The sequence below is a fragment of the Canis lupus genome, chromosome 25 (genome assembly GCF_011100685.1).
Source record: "Canis lupus familiaris isolate Mischka breed German Shepherd chromosome 25, alternate assembly UU_Cfam_GSD_1.0, whole genome shotgun sequence".
In the NCBI taxonomy this organism is placed as follows: domain Eukaryota; kingdom Metazoa; phylum Chordata; class Mammalia; order Carnivora; family Canidae; genus Canis; species Canis lupus.
In genome coordinates this window covers 47,839,286-47,849,672 of record NC_049246.1, presented here as the reverse complement: position 1 = coordinate 47,849,672, position 10,387 = coordinate 47,839,286, and positions in this window count along the sequence as shown.

Below are 10,387 nucleotides of genomic sequence, written 5' to 3'. Positions count from 1 at the left end.
ATGTTCTTCCATTTGTGGCAAAAGAGAGCTTCTAAAAATATTTACCCATTTCACATAAGCAATGTAAAAATAACAACTTAAAAAACAAGTCATGCCAATGCACTGAGATTTTCCTGGGAAAAAAGTCTCCTGTGCCAAAATATAAATAAATGAATAAATATGATTAATTGTAGGAAGGCATGAAGATCTAAGATTGAGATGGCTCTTCAGGATCCGGGAAGCTCTGCCTTTTGGGATAACTGCCTCACAGGCCCACCTACCTCCTACATTCATGAACTTTTTAACATTCACTCAAAAACGCTCCTGGAAAGCCTGCGTAGAATGCTTTATTCGGGCATCGCGGAGCTGAGCATGACCGAGATCTATCTTTGGGTCATGATGATGTAACCAAATAGTTGTCCTGCAAAGTGACCAGGACCATAAAAGCAATTTTGCCCCAGAACATCAGAGAAGAAGGGAAAGATGCTTCAACACATGATTTTAGATCAATAACATTTAGACTGATGATTTATTTAGGGACACCTGAGTGGCTCAGTCAGTTAGGCGTCTGACTCTTAATTTCAGCTCAAGTCATGATTTCAGGGTCCTGGGAGCATGACCTGTGTTGGGCTCTGTGGTCAGTGGGGAGTCTGCTAGAGGATTCTCTTTCCCTCTTCCTTTGGCCTTCCCCTCATTCCTGCATGCTCTCTCTCTCTCTCTCTCTCAAATAAATAAATCTTAAAAAAAAAGAAAAATAATTTATTGAGATTACTTCATAACATACACCAAAATACATCCTAGAGAGATTCAAGGACATATTTAGTCACTTATTTTATTAAAATGGCAAAACTACAAGAAAATAAACATCAATCATCAAATCTCAGGAGGATGAGCTTTTTAAAGCAACAGAAGAAATTGCCAAGGAGAAACAGGTTGCATTATCTCTAGATAAAAAATCTAAATGCCGAGACATTGAACCACTAACCAAGATTTCAGGCTGAACGGATGACGACGTCATAATTGTAGTAAATATGAAGACAGAGGGTTAATTTCACAGCAAAACACCAGTGGAAAAATAGAGTTGGGGTCATGAACCAGGATCCACCAAAGGAAATGCAATTAGTAAACAAACACTTGGGAAAATTTCCTGCAGTATTAAGGATGGAATAAATATAATTAAAATAATTACATACCATTTGACCTACCAGGTTAACAAAGCTTATAAAAATAAACATCACTGCCAGAGAATGTATAGAGACACAGTCTCTTCGGTTGCCAGTGGACAATACTTAGCCAGAGCTCCAAAACCATCTGCGGCGAGGGACCAAATAATCTAACTTCTAGGAATCCCGAGGTAATGAAAACAAGTACTCTGAAAGCTTCGGAAAGAAAAAAATGTCATCACAACATAATTCATAATCATGACAAACTGATAATATCATAAATGTCCCCCAAAGAGACACGATGGTTAAGGAAACACTCTTTTGCAAAAGCAATTACTGCGCTTGTATTTTAAAAGACTATGTCATAACAAGAAAAATATGTCTGATCGAATGTTAAATGGAAAAAGCAGAACATAAACCTGAACCTACAGCATGATCAGACCACAATAAAAAGGATTTACATGGAAAGTCAAAAGAGATATACCGCGACGTTTTCATGCTGGGATTAGACATGATCTGTGCCTCGTTTCGTTCTGCTTGTTTATGTTTTACAAATGTGCTTTCGTGCCTATGTCGGTGGCTCTCTAATTCTGGACACGTAAAGTATCCCTCAGGTACTCCTTAAAAATGAGGACTCCCTGGCCCAGGTGACCTGATCTATAGGATCTGGAATCTATATTGTTATGAGCATATCAGGGAAATGTACAGTCTGCCGTTCTGAAATCCATTCTCGGACACCAATGGGGGGTGGGGTGGGGGGTGGGGTCCTATGATTCTATATTCAGTTCTGACACTACCCAGAGTTAGCATCTGACCTCGCAAGTTAAAGGCAAGGTCCCCTCAAGACGGCCCTTCTTCAGATGCCAGACACGGATGGGATCTCCGCGCGACCTGGACTGCTACCCGACTAGGCTACCAATCTGGGGGTTCCTACCACCTCCCACCTCACAATTGTCGATTTGCTAGAAGGACTCACAGAACTCATACAAGTGCTATACCTACAGTGACAGTTCTATTTTAAAGGGTACGGCCTAGTGTCGGATGAAGAGATGCCTAGGGCAAAGTCTTGGGGAGGACAGCACGGAGCTGCCGTGGCCTTTCCTGGAATCCAGGCACACCACCCTCCCAGGACCAACCAGGAAGCTCCCTCACACTTCAGTGTTTAGAACTTTTATCAGATGCTTTATTACCTGGGCACGATTGATTAAACCATTGGCCTTATGATTGAACTCAATCTCCAGCCATCCGCCTCCCCAGAGGTCTGGGAGTGCGGCTCAAAATTTCCAACCCTCAATCCCATACTTGATCTTCCCAGCATGGCCAGCTCCTCCCTGGGGCCTCACTACCTAAGGTCCCACCTCATTAGCATCAATTTGGATGTGGTCAAAATGTGTTCTTTCTACATAGACACTTCTATTAGAGAATTCCAGTGGCTTTGGAGCTCTGTGCCAGGGATGGGGACAAAGATCAGATGTTTATTTTTTGTTACATCACAGTGGCCCCTGTCCAAGAGTCATGCCTTGAAAAATATTAGAATATGAATCATTTTAATTTTTAGAAGTAATTAATGGGGAAGGTATTTGGGGTCACTGGAGGACAGTGAAGTAGGGATGAGTTAACATGGAGAGCTTCAAGCCAGGTCTGCAATGGTAATCCAGGTTTTCAGGAGGAACCTGAAAGGGAGGAGGGTGGATGGGAGGGTGGATGGGAGGTGGATGGGAGGTGAAAGTATACGTTGAGGATAGACATTTGAAAGTATATTGCGTTTCTGGAAGAAGTGGTGTCTTCCTTGGTAGCTGGAGTTTAAGTCTGTATGGGGAAGAGGTGGTTCTAAAGGGCAGGTCACTTGGCACCAGGTTAGGATAATCCCCATTTGCCAAACCAGGGGGTCTAATTTTAGGTGAGTGTTTGATAAACTGTGTAAGGTATGGCTGATTCATAGAATAGAAATACCAGAGCTCATTACATGCATCAAGGGGTAATTGTCTGATAAAGCTTGTTTCAGTTTAATGTGTAGGTTTATGGGACATGTGCATGTGTGTGTGTGTGTGTGTGTGTGTGTGTGTGTGCATTTGTACAACATCTGTGCTCCACAAATACATGGATCAAAAGTCACAAATGCCCACTGCTGGGGCTCTGAGCTGCATCTGGTGACTGTCAGCATGCATAAAGGGGACAGTAAGGTGAGAAACAAGAAGAGGTGACCCGTCAGGAAACAACCACTATAACCGATGACCAGCTAGGGCACAGCAGGAGACTGTGAAGAAAAGGCCAGAATAGAGCTATGTCTGGGAATTATATTGACAGATATAGGTACCTGCCTGAACACGAGGCTGGGCATGAGCTGGAAAATCCATAGAAGAAATAACAGGAAGGCAAAGGGGCAGGATGGGGAGGGGAAATGTGCATCATGAGTGACACATTGACTTAGCCCACAGGATATGGTATCAAGTGTAGGCAGATATACTGGTGCCTACCAGAGCCTTGGGGCAGGGTGAAACCAAGCCAGGAGAGCCAAATAAAATGAAGAATGGGATACAGAGAGCTGCAGCCCAACAGGGTGTCAAGGAAGGGGAGGAAGCCATGGGGGTTGGGGCAGGAGAGGAAAGCCAGCCAGAGGGCCCAGGAGGGAGGTTTCCAGGAGGAAGCACCTCTGCTCTCCCCTCAGAGCCCATCCGAATACACACAGAATCTCATTCCCAAAGCTGCAAAATTAGCTAAGCTTGAGAACTGGGATTTAGAAGCTTTCCACACTCTGGAAGGATGTCCTACCAAACACTCTGTATCGAGCCCGCTGGATCCCAAGTGATTACACTCCTGTAGAACTGGGTCAAGTAGAGAGAGCCAATGGTGGCACAAGAGGAGATTACAGAGAGATCATTTACCAAAAAGTATGGGGGAAAATCGGCTCTGTGGTTAAAAAAAAAAAAAAAATTCAGGGTTGATCTTCACCTTAAATTAAACCCAAATAAATGTTAAGCCGATCAACGAGTGTATACACAAAACAAAATGTATGAATGTTGATACATTATGTGTAAAGAAAGGCCTCCAAACAAATAAGTCACTTATGCCAAGTATTTTAAAGGTCAACAAAAATGGGAACAAAAGCATAAGAATGCATTACAGAGACCTCATGGGGGCGTTTCAGAAAGGAGTGGCCGACAGCATCTACCTGCTGTGTAAACTAAACCACATCTGACTGTGGAGGTAAAATCGGAAGCGGGTCTTGAACCCTGGAGATTTAGACAGGTGTGGCTTGGGGAGGAAGGTCCAGGTGGCCAGGACGGCATGAGGCTGGGCCAGGGGACAGCCAAGCCTTGGGGTGGCCTGGCTTCCTTATCAGGTTACAAAAGTCCTGCGTAAACAAAGGCCACCTGGCAAGGGACACCACCTGCGTGACTCCATTTCCTTATGACTGTCAACATTGACATTTGCAGACTCTTTGAAAACACATTTAATTAGTCGAGCAAATGATACCCTCTCCACAGGCAAGTGGGTCTAATCTAAACACCTGATCTAGGATATTGACTCTGTTAGGGAGAATCACCACCTCCACCTCGGGAAAAACGAGCCCAGCTATGTCTAAGTGCTTACGTGCAGAGTTGGTTTTCTAATTATTTTCTCTTTCATCAAGCACATCTGAAGAGCAGCTCTTTGCATATTGTAACCCGGAGAGGCAGGAGATCTTCAAAAATAGATCTCTCCCATCAGGGGAAGGAAAAAACGTAACGATTAATACCCACGGAGGCAGCTGATTCACACCAGGCTCCCTGATACCCTCCCGGGACGGTGTTTCAAAGAAATTATTAAATTTATCATTAAAGGCGAACTGGTATGTTTCTTCTTCACCTACTTTCAACAGGAAACAAACGCATCCGGAAAATGGCCTGCAACCAGAAGAGAGCGCCTAATTTACCAGCCCGTGCTAGGTCCACTTTTTTAAAAGCATTTGCTTCCTGATCTTTGAGAAAGAAACTAGAAATTTCAGAAACATATTACACAGAAAGATCAGAAAATATGTCCTTTTTAGCAATTATGACCTGGTTTTGCTCTTGAGTCTTCTTGGATAAGATGGGTGCAGGTAGCTGGGGACGTGGCGTTCCTCCCCAGTGTAGACACACTCCGTACTCTCCCATTAAAAAAGAGCAGAAGCGTTTTTTGGTTTTTGGTTTTTGGTATTTTTTCCCAATGATGATTCCTGGCTTCAAGATGAAGCCATTGACGTCCGTTGATGGTGAAATTCAAGACCACAGTCCCAGGCAAGCAACGGGGATCCCTACAGGATCTGCATTTCCTGGAGCCCTGATCTGAAAGATCACAGGCCTGAACTCTATCTCATTTACAGACTTCGTAACAGGTTCTCACTTTTAATCTAACTTTAAGTCACAACAGTCTGTTTGCAGAGCTGATGGAAGGGGCTCCTTGCCAATGAGATCTGGTGTAGGCTGGGGACAAATTCCACCGGAAGGGAGTATTTGGTGAGAAGGGACCCTCTTTAGGGAGAGAAGGATTTTGTAATGATCTAAGAAATGAGCTGGGTACAGACCCTTGCGACAAAGCCGAGAATTCACCCCCATTTGAAAGAAGCCCACAACTTGATGGGATGAGCACTGGGTGTTACACTACATGTTGGCAAATAGAACTTGAAAAAAAAATATATATATATATATTTTTTTTTTTAAAGAAAGCAAGAAGCCCACAAATGCTAATAGCACACAGAGATTGTGCTTCATGCCTTTGTTCCATGGAAGTTTAATAAAAGGTATTTTCTGTACTTTCTAGGAGGAGAAAAGGGAGACACAAATCTCTTTTATGACACGCAGTGGGTAACTGGGGTCTGTGGTTATTGACAGTGAAAATCTGAGTCTCGGGGGCAGAAAAAGTAAGGTTAGTGGCCAGGACTCCTGTGCTGATCCTGGCTCTGCACCCGGCTCATCCCTGTGGCTCTCCTCACAGATTGCAAGGATGTGTTTTCATAAACCTTTGGCCATTGCCCTTGCTAGGCCCAGGATTAGAGCTGAGATGCTATGTGGGTCACCTGAGTGGCCTCAGCTGAGTGAAGTCTCCATGCATCAAGGTCCTTGTCTGCACAATGGAGAGCATGGGGTTGGGGGAGTAAATGCACTAATTCATGCCCATGACAAATGTTCAACACGTGGTACTGATGTTCTTGGGGGAACCTCGTTCACTGGGTTCATCAGTTACTTGCAGCAGATTCTAATTTCATAAGGCACTAACTTTGGTGCAAAACATTCCCCATATCTGGACTTTGTACATTGAGCCTCTGTTTCTACCTGAAACTTAATCTAGTCACTTCTGAGTAAACTTGGCCAGATTTGGTGGTTTCTTGGTAATTTCAGGATTAAACTCACCCAAATTCAGGTCCTTTCTCCCCTTCTTCCAGGGTCATACTTGGGCTCAGTGGACACCTGCCCATCATCACAGTGTCAAGGACTAACTTTTGATTCTAGGCCAATATCTATCCATGTGGCTTCCCCTCATCCCATTATCTTCAGCCATGATCACCTGCGGTCACCCACTGAAATATGGCCTTCCAGGCTGGTCTTGGGCCATCACCACCCTTCAAAGTAAGCATCAGCTACAGAGTTACCTACAAGGTAACCACGTGCCAATCCAGCTCTTAGGGAGGCACCCTCATCCTTCATCCCAGACAACAAAATTTAACCACTGGCTCTTTCTCAGATGATCTCCATGCCCTTTCAGACCACTGGAGGACCCACCCACAACCCCATAGTGTCCATGGACCTCTGGGAGATCCCAAAGACTCGGCTGCTGTTCTGGGGCTATGCCTCATACCTGGCTTCTCTCCAAGGCCTAATGTCTACCTGGCATCCCTCGGGAAGAGAGGCATAGGATTCTTCTAGCTCAAGATCCACTGATGTGGCCAAAACTAGGTCATTCCTGCAGGAACTCATCCAGAAGCTGTCCAGTGGAATCTGGGCCCCTAAAATGGGCCTTTGACTCTTTGTGCCTCCTCCAGCTCACTTCCACATCACCGTGGGAGGCCCTTACTCAGATACTGTGAGGAGGAGGGGAAAAGGCAACTGCAATCCTTGACAAATAATTGGGCCACAATCAAACCGTTCCCTCTATTTTTTTTTAACTTGATGTCAAAATTTGATCAATTCAACCTGTGGCTTCTCTATTCATAATCCTTTTCATACTTGGGGCAATACCACATGAATACTTCCAGCCTGAATTGGGGGGAAATCTCAGATTTAAGTTTGTATGTGACAAGCCCAGGTAATCGCATGCTATCCCGCCATGTATGTGTGTGTTGATAACTCCCAAGCCCCTTCGCTGCCCATGGCTGCCTGGACATCCCCCTGCAGGGCCGCCGCACTGAAGGCTCACATTCACTCATCACTCTGTCTCTGTTTCATTCTTAATGTTCAGCCAATTCTGACACCACAACTTCCTGCCCCTAAACCACAGACATCTTCCTACAAGAGTTGGGGCAGGTCTCCGAGTCCCCGCTCCCTTGGAATCTAAACCTCGGGGCCCCATATGGTAGATAGAGTTCTTTGGATGAGAAAAGACTAGGTTCTAGTCCAGATGCAGCTGTTTAATTACTTTAGAAAGACTTTTCCAAGACGGCATCATTTCCTAGACCTAAAATTCTTCAGTTTCTCTCTCATATCTACAATTATTGCAATAATTTATAAGCTTAATGAGGTATTTAAATTAGGTCATGCCTTTCCCAAAAGTCTTCTGGGCATTGACCTCCCTGAGGGGTTCTGCACACAGGCCCCAAGAGAAGCACGACATCATCTGAGCAGCGGCTGGTGCTGGGACGCTGCTCAGACGTCCACCATGCATGAGTCCTGATTTCTGCTGCCCAAGCCTCCATCCTTCCAGGGTGAGCAGACACTGCCCTCCAGAGTGGCCAGGGCAGTGAGAGCCTTAGGTTCTGGGCTGTGGGTTGTGCTAGGTTTGGGTTCCAGCTCTGCTTACGTCTAGAATCTGGCATTCTTGGGGGAGCCGATTTTCACTAAAAGTCATTTCTTGCCTTATTGGTGTCAAGGATGTCAACTTATTTGACTTGTGGTGTCCCTCTTCCTCCCATTGCCACTTCCTCCTTGTAAATGCTATGATCAGACACTCTCTGATCAGCCAATGGGAAGAGCCAGCAGGAGAGAGAAGTGGAGGAGAAGGAGCTGGTGCCAGAAGACTGAGCCATCACCTGCAGACACCAGCAGAGCTGCCTTCCACCCACAGTCAGAGCAACATCACTAAACACTGCGCCCACTTGTGCACGCCTCTGGGGAGGCACTGAGACAGGGTCTGTCAACTCCGAGTCAGGGCCACCTTGGAGCCAGCAGCTCTCATGGACTGGAGCTGTTGTCCTCCTTAATACACACCTCCAGTGACACACATGGCCATTAAAAGCTGAGGGCCGCTGCCTGGAGCCTCCCAAGATGCCTGGTTCCCCTCTCAGGGGCATCTGAGAAGAAAACTTCTCTGTCCTACTAGCCACACCCAGGCATGACCTGGAAGACACCGTCAGGAGATGAGGTCAGCTGTTCCCAAGGCACTTTCTTGTCCCATCTACCGGGACCTGATTTTCCACGCTTGGCTTCTGCCCCGGACACAGCGTTTGGGTCTTGCTCGGGGTTCCTCAGGAGTTCCCATTATCAACCTCTGAGATAATGCCAGATCAAGCAAGTGGGGGGCTGCTGTGTGGTCTGTGGCCCCACTGCCCTGCGGCCCTTCCCATGCAAGGGAGAAGTTCCTCCTCACATGTCATCTCTGGCAGCAAAGTCAAGGTAACAGGGGTCTTCAGGGCCTAGAAGGCCTTTCTGCCCATTGAGGAAGTGAAGCTGGGAGCCTGTACTGAAGACGGTGCTTGGTTGTTTCCACAGTGGAAAATACTGGAAAGTCACTGATGGGGAGGCCCAAGGGTGGCAGAGGCCATCATCGATTAGGCTTTGTCAGACATGACAGATAAAAATGAAACAAAGAAGGGAGGGAGGAGGAGATGAAAGAAGGAGGGAGGAAGGAAAGTAGAAGGGAGGAGGAGTGAGAGAAAGAGAAATGTTGGACCACAGTCTAAATCGTTTTCTCAAATAAGTATTTATTTAGTAAAACAAACCCTAAACTAGTTCAATGAACTTTTTATGTATAAATGTTGGGCACTAGACCCAAATGGTGATTCGAATGTGCGCAAAGCCTTCTCCACCACTGACTCCCACTAAATTTGCCAAAGAGAAGCGGGAAGGCTGTGATTCTGTGCCCATGGCTGAAGAGCATTGTCTGCAGCCAAGGACCCTGAAGAGTCTCTGAGACCCAGAGCGGGCCTGACTGGGTAGGGATGAGGGTCATCTCTACCACCAAGGAGGCGGGGAGAGCAAATCACAGGATGTCATGTGCAGGCGTCCAGGGGACACAGGACAAAGCAGCAAAAGCAATGAATACAACTCAGGATCTTCGAAAGCAGATATTGTCCAGGGCAAAGCTTCAGATTCCACCTTCATAAAATCAAAGACTGAGGACCAAGTGGAACAATCCACTCATGCTGAGGAATCCTGAGCACGAAAGGAAGACTGTGGGCAGGCGCTTGTGTGCGTGTCTGGGCTGCTCAAGCAGCAGGCACTGATGGTGAGGTGCTGACCCATCGGCAGGGATGAGGGGACCGAGGAAGGGGCAGGGCCCTGAGAAGACTACTGCAGATTTTGGTACTGAGAAGGGGCTGTGCTGCAGCAGGTGCCCGAAGTGTGGGAGCAGCCGTGTGGATGTAGGTCACGGGCAGGGGCTGAGGGAGCGCCGGGGTGCATGCTCAGCAAAGCCTGGGTCACCATGAGGGACTGTGGGCAGGAATGGGGATGTGAAAGGCTTTCTGCGGGGATCTCAGAGGAATGAGGAACACGTCTTTGTAACCAGCAGAAATGCTGACCCTTTGTGCCGAGTGGCCAAGAACCTGGGCGAACTGTGTTCCAGAGGTTTGTGGAAGGTATCAGCTGCGGGCACTGAACGTGGATACTCAGGTGAGATTTCCAAGCTGAGTGTTGGAGGAGCAGCTTGGTTCCTCCTGACGGTGAACAGTAAATCACGAGAAGGGAGGTGATTTGGGTGGAGGAATTAATCCTGAAGCAAAAAAGCACCAGAATTGGAAGATTTGGAAAATCCTGTCTGTCCCAGTTGCAGACAACGAGAAGACTAAGGGTGTGGCTGAACAAGCAGGTGACAGGAGGTGAGTGTGGGTGTGAGCCAGGCTTCTAACCTGC